The sequence below is a fragment of the Pseudophryne corroboree genome, chromosome 8 (genome assembly GCF_028390025.1).
Source record: "Pseudophryne corroboree isolate aPseCor3 chromosome 8, aPseCor3.hap2, whole genome shotgun sequence".
In the NCBI taxonomy this organism is placed as follows: Eukaryota; Metazoa; Chordata; class Amphibia; order Anura; family Myobatrachidae; genus Pseudophryne; species Pseudophryne corroboree.
In genome coordinates, this window is record NC_086451.1 from 71,744,495 (window position 1) to 71,753,818 (window position 9,324).

Below are 9,324 nucleotides of genomic sequence, written 5' to 3' on the forward strand. Positions count from 1 at the left end.
AAATATCTCCATATAGCCCCCGGAGGCTATATGTGAGGTATTTTTAGCCAAAAATAGGTTTTCATTGCCTCCCAGGGCGCCCCCCTCCCAGCGCCCTGCACCCTCAGTGACTGCCGTGTGAAGTGTGCTGAGAGGAAATGGCGCACAGCTGCAGTGCTGTGCGCTACCTTAAGAAGACTGAGGAGTCTTCATGCCGCCGATTTCGGACCTTCTTCTTGTTTCAGCATCTGCAAGGGGGCCGGCGGCGAGGCTCCGGTGACCATCCAGGCTGTACCTGTGATCGTCCCTCTGGAGCTAATGTCCAGTAGCCAAAGAAGCCAATCCATCCTGCACGCAGGTGAGTTCACTTCTTCTCCCCTAAGTCCCTCGTTGCAGTGATCCTGTTGCCAGCAGGACTCACTGTAAAATAAAAAACCTAAGCTAAACTTTTCTAAGCAGCTCTTTAGGAGAGCTACCTAGATTGCACCCTTCTCGGCCGGGCACAAAAATCTAACTGAGGCTTGGAGGAGGGTCATAGGGGGAGGAGCCAGTGCACACCACCTGATCCTAAGGCTTTACTTTTTGTGCCCTGTCTCCTGCGGAGCCGCTATTCCCCATGGTCCTTTCAGGAACCCCAGCATCCACTAGGACGATAGAGAAATGTAATTGGTGTATTGGGGGTTGCCTATGTAGGTCAGTGGGTATACTATTGCTGGTATTATAGTGTATTAGCCAGAGGATGTAACCACTGTAGAAGCAGGGAGTGACATTGTCCTCTGCTCTCCTGCCTAATGTGATGCATTACTATGTGTATTGTGCTGTAAGATCCTGTTGCATCATTGGGCTCCCCCTTCTATCTAGCAGCATAGAGGGGTTACTGCTGAAATCCCCATGGTGCAAGGATCCGGGGTGTGAGTGGGTTGTGCCCAGCCCTGATATAAGGTAAATACAGTCACACCAGGAGCACAATTTGCAGTAACACAATGTGTACAAGCACTGGAAATATACCACAATATGTGCTTTGCTAGACTATTGTAATAAGATGTGTAGGTTTCTTAGGATCTGACACCGGTTTAGAGTCTCAGACAAATATACAATATTGTTTTCCTCAGTGTACACATGTAACAGGTCACTAATAATAGTCGGGTAACGGTGGAGGATGTGTGAATAGTACTTATTCTCCCTTACGGCACTGTATATCTCAGTATTTTAGGATGTCCGGACTTCGTTCCTCTCGAAGCACGGCAGAGGGATTAGGGGCCCCCGGAACCCCCCCCCCCCCCCCCTCCTCCGAACAATACCAGTGTCTACACTTGTGAACAGTGACTAACTATTTATTTACAGGAGGTTGTGGTCACTGTGAGGGGATTCAAACGGTTAACTTCATGAAAAGTTGCACATTTACATGCAGTAACAACAAACATAGCACTCCACACATTAGGCACAGAGCATGAATTACAGTTCATTACAAATGCATCATATGCGTCGCAATTGGCAAAAGTCTCAAGATGTCAAACATACAACATAAAGTACAATTCCCTGTAAGAGAGCAACTTGTATGAGAACGTAGCATAGAACGCTAAAACATCAAATGCTCCCTTTTTTTATATGTTACTCCCACAAGGTGGCAAGAGGATACTAAAATATAACTCCTAGTCTCAGGGCGATTCTTTACAAATTCGGTCTCTAGCTAACTAGGCACCGTGACTGTTCCTTTGGAGTAGCACACTGAAGGGTTACCTCTTCTGTCTTTGTACATATTACTTTTAATATGATCAGTTTCCTTATAATAATTACAGTGTAAAAGTGAATATTTCTATTTCCCTAGTGAAGGGTTAAAACATGCTTTATGAACTCTTATGTGTTTGCAATGGATGCTGCTGCCCTGTGTTAGATGCCTTTGTCTCTCATACAGATACCAGGCTTGTGTGGGTCTGGCATCCAAGGTCAGCTCTCTACTAGATGAAACCTGCTTTTTCTACTTCTGTGTGTTACTAAAAGATCCTTTGTTAAGTTTCGCCTGATGCAACATATATAACATCTGCCTGGCAACTGCTATATCCAATTATGTTATGTCAAGTATTAACCACCCCTACGTACCCCACCCAGGCACCTACCCCTAAGCCAATGAGCCCTTTTACACTTGTCAGTTCCACCCATATGCATTGTCTTATATACTCTTGTTAACTTTATAATAAACAGTGTGAATTTTAACTGCTTGTGTGTGCATGTACCTAGTGGTTAAAAGTTTACACTCCAGACGTCTGTAAGGCCATCACATCGAGGGTTAAAGAAAATAAGGTCAAATCCTTTCAGCTGGGGGTTATGTCCGGGATTCAGTGATCGTCCCCGAATAATAAAGATAGAAGATTTATTGTCTGTCTTTGCTATGCGGGATTGCGGTCATACACTGAAGCTGAATCCGTGTCAGTGTTCCGGGAACACGTGACAAGGTAATATTTAAGTCCGGGACTTAATATTACGAAGTTTTTAAAACAGGTATCAGGGATACCATAGAATCTTTAATGTCTGGGACTTAAAGATACGTCTGAGAAGGGACCAGGGGTCCGAGCGCACTTCTCCAAAGACGTTAGTATCTGGGATACTTAAAATAGACCTGGGAGTCTATACGTAACGTAGAGAATACCCCGATTTGATCGCCTATATATTTCTGTATGTTTGTAGTGAGATAAGTTCTTATATTTGGTCCAGACGGCTGGTAAGTTTTCGTCTGCCAGATATCTTTACTCAAACACTTTTCTTGCTTCCTGTCTAAAACGCTGTATTTTTTCTGACATCTTGTACGAAGGTAAGCGTACCCGTCAAAAGATTTCATGTTCTCATTATACAGATAATATTGTGATATTGTCAATGACTAATTAACTGGTGTTAGCTAATGCATGCATAGAAAGTTTTTGTAAATTGCATTTTTTTTGTTGTGAAATTTCATAGAAAGTCTTTTTGTTGTGAAATTGCATAGAAGGTTTTTTTTTTGTAAACTGCATTTTTGTTGTGATATTGCATAGACAGTTGTTGTGGGTTGTTGTGGAAATTGCGTAGAAAGCTGGTGTAGATTGCATTTTTACTATGGGAGGGACCTATGTATAAGTAGAGTGTCGTATATTTTAGATAATTTTCTTTTAAAAAGTTGTACTGTTGATTTATATTACTGTCTGACAATGGGCTCTAGTCAGAGTAAAAAAAACTGCATATCCCCCGCCCCTCCCTGGTGAGACATGCAGGATGTATGTTGCCCGTAACTCTACCTCAGAGTATTATTTAGTTAACCCATGGGTGGATAATTTAGCGGGATGGACAGAGAAAGCAGGACGGGACCCATTCCTACGGGAAGGCAGTAATTACCTTTTCTATATGGAGATTTAAGAAAAAATGTCAGTTTCCAATAGCACAGAAGCGAAGCTGCAGAGGAATTGTAAGTCTTTGAAATCCCTCTCGCCCCCCCCCCCCCCCCCCTTTTTTGCATTCCAATGTATCCTGCGCTCAGAGACACAAATCTCTTGGCAGCAGTAACCCTTTCACACTAGATGGGATCGCTTCCAACTTCACTGCTGGAGGGTGCGTCCACTAGCTCTATCCCTAACGCACCAATAACCCAGAGTTTAGATAATAGTAAAACACTGTCCCAAGCCCACCATTACCCTCGATGGCTGTATATCTTATTTACGCAAAACTTGCAAAGGACGCAGCTATACACATATGAAGGAAGTTTTTTTTGCCTGTGTTTTTTTTTGCCTGTCGCTGTAGCTTGTAAAAAGAAACCTGCGCCCACTCATAACTATCAGAGCTCCAGACGCTTTGACAGACAGAACCAACCCCGCAGTCAGGGAACATTCCAAAGACCCCGCGCACTGACGGGGCCCGGAGGAGGGTATCCCAGCCTTTATTCAACTCTCCCGTCATAGTGAGATTCACCTCTGCTGCCACTTATTATAAATGGAAGTAAAATTCCCTTTTTAGTGGACAGCGGTGCAGCAGCCAGTGTTTTGTGTTCTGACTTATGCAATACCCCCTCTCACCAGAAAAGATAGAAGGTCTCCGCCCCATGATACAGCAATTCTTACAACAGGGTATCTCAGACATATTGTATCACCATACTGTACTCCTGTGAACCCTGTTGCCAAAGCTGATGGTAGTATGGGATTTGTACAGGATCTCAGAGCGATCAATCAGTTAATTGTCCCAATTGCACCAATTGTTCCAGATGTAAACTCACTCATTTCTGCAATCCCTGCAGATGCTGCGTTCTTCTCTTACAGATTTTCTGAGTGTTGAAGAATGCCTTTTTTTTTCAGCATACCTGTAGATTCACAGACACAATTACTTTTTGCCTTTTCTTTTGAGGGTAAACAACTTACCTGGTGCAGATTATTGACGCACCTGTTGTCTCCAGGCCACATTGAGGCCCTGGCAACCTCACCATGGTTCAGTCCTGCTACAGTATGCAGATGATCTGCTGCTCTGTAGTAAAACTGAGGAGGCCTGCCGAGAGGATGGTGTTTCATTACTAAACTGGCTTTGTGAATGTGGACACAAGGTGTCCAAAATAAAAATGCAATGGTGTAAAAAGCATGTTGATTACTTAGGTTTTGTGCTCACTCAGGGAGAGAGAAAAGTCAGTCCACAATGCATACAGTCTGTATTGGGCCTGGTCACCCCAACTACCCAGAAGGAACTACTGTCCTTCCTGGGTATGGTAAATTACTGCAGACAGTGGATATCTGATTGCTCTTATTGTGATAACATTTTGAGACAAGCCACACTGAAGGACAAACCTAAAACTGTACAATGGTCACAAGAAATGTTAACTGCATATGAAAGTTTAAAATGTATGTTGATGAAAAGTCCGGCACTTGGCCTCCCCAGTTATGTACTACCTTTCCATCTATATGCAAGGGACAATTGTAAAACCATGGCGGGGGTGCTCACACAGTTTCATGGAGGGAAGTTGCGCCCCGTGGCATTTTTTTTCCAAAGTCATGCCAGTGTCTGTGCAAGGTATGCCTGCCTGCCTCAGGGCTTTGGCAGCCTGTGCAATGGTTGCAGAAATGGCCACTACCCTCACTTTAGGCCACATCACAGTACTCCACACCACACATGATGTCCTGGCAATACTTAAAGGCTTACACACAGCACATGTCAGCACAACGCCTTAGTGGATATGAAGTACTCCTTTTGAGTAACCCTACCCTTACCATCAAGTACACTGCTAGTTCTTCTGGCCCTGCACCCATTCTCAATGCCCTTTTAGGCTTGAAAGGTCCCGAGGATGAACCACCCGACCTACATGACTGTGCTGCTTCCATTGAAGCTGAAACTTCTCCCAGACTTGACATGTCTCCCGTTCCCATACCAGGCGCAGACATTGTTTTTGTTGACGACTCCTGTAGTAGGCCCAATGACAATACATACCAGGCTAGCTATGCCATTGTCACCCTCCCTGATACTGTGTTGGAAACCCTACCAATACCTTATCAGTCCGCGCAAGCTGCAGAACTCATTGCACTCACTAGAGCATGTCCCTCCCTTGACAACGTCCATCTGCTCACTCAACTTCAAGCTGCTGCGACTAATACTGATCTCTCCGACTGGACTTACCCAATTCTGCAGAAAAAATCCTAAATCAGGATTAATCTGCAAAGAGGGGAAACCCTGTATACCCCAGTCCAGTGCCCCTTTGCTCGTTGCCCAGTGCCGTGGTGTTGGTCACCGTGGTGAAGCCACAACACTCCTCCTACTAACCAGTGATTTTTATGTTACTAATGCCAAATCACTTGTGGACCAGTATGTTAGCAGATGCATCACTTGCCTCAGGAACAACCCTAATAAAGCTAAACACCAGCATCTTGAATACCCCACAGAAAACTCTAGGTTACTCCCCATTTAAAATACTAATGGGCAGGCCTTTTCCCACACCTTGGGCTAAGAAACCATTAGTAATACAGGAGGGAGATCTAGAACTTATCAGAGAAGAGTATGTCAGGTCCCTGATAACAAAACTGAATGAAATTGAACATGAGGTTGTTTGTAAAAACCCTTTTGAATCCACAGGAACCTACACACTCCTTTAAAGTCGGAGACAGAGTCGTGGTGAAGGTGCTCCCCAGGAACAAGAGCCCAGGAGACTTCACCTATGGTCCAGAGACAGAGGTCGTAGCAGTTACCCGAACAGCAGTCCTGACAGAGGAAAGTCCTACCTGGATCCATGCATCCCGAGTAAAAAAAAAGGTTCCTAGACCAGACCTAGAGAGGGAAGCAAGTGATTCCAGTGAGGTACGAACCGGGGCAGACAGCCCTGACCTCCCACCTAGCGAAGAAAGAAGAACAGAAGAAGATGAGGAACCTGTCCCCTATCTTTATCCTGGGGACTACCTTGATAGCCCTACTGGCCCTCACTCACCACACAATATGTGAGGTTGATATTACACAGACTAATGGGATCCCCACCTTGTGGTACAATTCCTCCAATACACACGTAGCCACATATATCCTTGACTATTTTATGTTCCCCAAAATTGCTGATGACAAATATTATATACAACAAAGGAGGAAATCAGGAATGTCTGAGACAGTATATATTTGTGTTACTGACGAATGGTACTATGACAATAGATATTATGGATCTAATTGTAATTCCTGGGAAGCTGTGGGGTGGAATACAGGAGTAGATTGGAAATATGGCCCATCGTTTGCAAAGAATAGATGGAGCAAATATGGAGTACCCCTACTTTCTAGACTATCCATTCATAAGATGGATGAAGGCCCAAATTCATACAGGTTTAGACTAAACATAGTGAATCCTAGCAGAAGCGACAATGAGACTTATGTACTTGGTATATGGTGGCAAGCAGGGTATTATAGTGCAAGGCAAATGTTTTATTTATGGGATATGTATAAAAACCCAAAATACCAGCCTAAAATTGCTCCCCAAAACAAACCTTTAAAGCCCCATATTGCCACTTTTAAAGATATGGTGGCTATTACTAACCCTACCTTTGAAGACACCCTAGCTATTGAAACTGGTTTCTCTGACATTAATTTTTGGTTGGAATGGATGAAGTATAGTGCTAACAAACACAATAAAAGCAACTGTTATGTCTGTGGCAAATCTAGGCCCCACCTAGGTACAGTGCCCCTTAATATACCCCTAGAACAAGAAAATTGTTTTTTTCAGCCTTTTTAATGACACCAAAACAAATGACAGTCAGTGCGAAATGTGGAAAAGGGAATATCCCATATTGTCAAAAAATCCCAACCCAGGAAGCACCATAACCATATATCCTGGAAACTATACCTGTTATACATCTAACATCACCCCAGGGAGAAATTTAAAAACCTTCCCACCAGGGTATTGTGCAAATAAAAGAACAACTGTTTTAGTCAACCAAACTAGATCATTAGGCGACATTTATTACATATGTGGGAAACTGTAAATAAAAACGTAGCCTGGATTAATTATATATATTATAATCAACAAAGATTTGTTAATGATACCAAAGATGCTCTTAAAGGTATAGCTGAACAGCTAGAAGCCACTTCCCAAATGACATCCCAAAATAGAATGGCCCTTGACATGATCCTAGCAGAAAAAGGCGGTACATGTGTTTACATTAGTAAGGTGGAAGGCTGTTGTACATATATTCCTGACAACACTGGTCCCAATGGTAAGGTTACTTTAGCCATAAACAAGTTAGAAACCTTATCCATAGAACTTAAGAAAAATTCAGGTATTGATAACCCATGGAGCCAATATTTTGGGTGGTTTGAAAATTGGAAACAGGCTCTTGTGCAAATAAGCATATTTAAACTCATAACTTTAATTCTTTTAGGCATTATAGTTTATTGTGTAATTCCCTGTGGAAAGAAACTTACCTCCAAAGGCATTGATAAGGCCCTGATGTATTATGACATAACCACCAGTCCTGTCACCTCCTCTGATAGTAAGGGACCCGACGATTATGTCCAATATCTCAAGAACTGGAGGAACAAGAAAGGAGCCTCACTCAAGAATCATGTCATATAATAATCATGATTCTAAGAGGGGATTGAAGGGTTACCTCTTCTGTCTTTGTACATATTACTTTTAATATGATCAGTTTCCTTATAATAATTACAGTGTAAAAGTGAATATTTCTATTTCCCTAGTGAAGGGTTAAAACATGCTTTATGAACTCTTATGTGTTTGCAATGGATGCTGCTGCCCTGTGTTAGATGCCTTTGTCTCTCATACAGATACCAGGCTTGTGTGGGTCTGGCATCCAAGGTCAGCTCTCTACTAGATGAAACCTGCTTTTTCTACTTCTGTGTGTTACTAAAAGATCCTTTGTTAAGTTTCGCCTGATGCAACATATATAACATCTGCCTGGCAACTGCTATATCCAATTATGTTATGTCAAGTATTAACCACCCCTACGTACCCCACCCAGGCACCTACCCCTAAGCCAATGAGCCCTTTTACACTTGTCAGTTCCACCCATATGCATTGTCTTATATACTCTTGTTAACTTTATAATAAACAGTGTGAATTTTAACTGCTTGTGTGTGCATGTACCTAGTGGTTAAAAGTTTACACTCCAGACGTCTGTAAGGCCATCACATCGAGGGTTAAAGAAAATAAGGTCAAATCCTTTCACACACTAGCAGAAGGGATAGTTTCCTGTTAAGTTAATGTTGGCAGAAGCAGAAAGTCCTCCTAGCAGTGCACAGTAGCCAGCCAAGCAGTAAACATAGTAGCAGGTATTGTCCTCAGGTAGTCAGTCCCTTTTATTGAACAGCCTGGCTGACTGAATCACTGGGCTGTGGTTGACTGCTCCCTAGGGAATGGTCTGGTGAAATGCTGGCTAGCAGGCTCAAGCTTCTCTTACTGTTAGTTGCCAGCTCTAAAGGTGGGTACACACTAATAGATATATCTGCAGATCAATTGATCTGCAGATATATCTATGGACGGATTGGGCAGTGTGCTGTGCATACACACTGCCCGATCCGTCGGGGACTGACGTCATGAACTGGGCGGGCGTGTACACACCCCCGCCCAGTTCAGCTGTCAATTACCGCCGGCCACCGCAGCATGTGTACGGGCGGTCGGCCGACCGCCCCGTACACACACAGCGACGCGCCAATATATCGGTAGATATATTGGCCGTCGGCTGTGCTGCGCGGCCGACGCGATACATCTGTGAACGACAGAGTACACAGACGTATCGGCCGTACACACTGGCCGACGGTCCAGCGATATATTGGCCATTCAAGAGAACGGCCGATATATCGACCAGTGTGTACGGGCCTTAACACTGGCTGGCAGGTATCTCTCCCTCACAGACAGCTGTC

At 43.7% G+C, this 9,324-nt stretch overlaps 1 long non-coding RNA gene across 1 annotated transcript; it reads left to right on the plus strand.

Moving 5' to 3' along the window:
* The first annotated feature begins 1,647 nt into the window (after window positions 1-1,647).
* On the plus strand, window positions 1,648-8,528 carry LOC134948573 (uncharacterized). The gene is made up of 2 exons (XR_010182975.1): window positions 1,648-3,412; window positions 6,049-8,528. It is a non-coding gene; the product is annotated as an uncharacterized LOC134948573 (long non-coding RNA).
* Window positions 8,529-9,324: the final 796 nt, after the last annotated feature.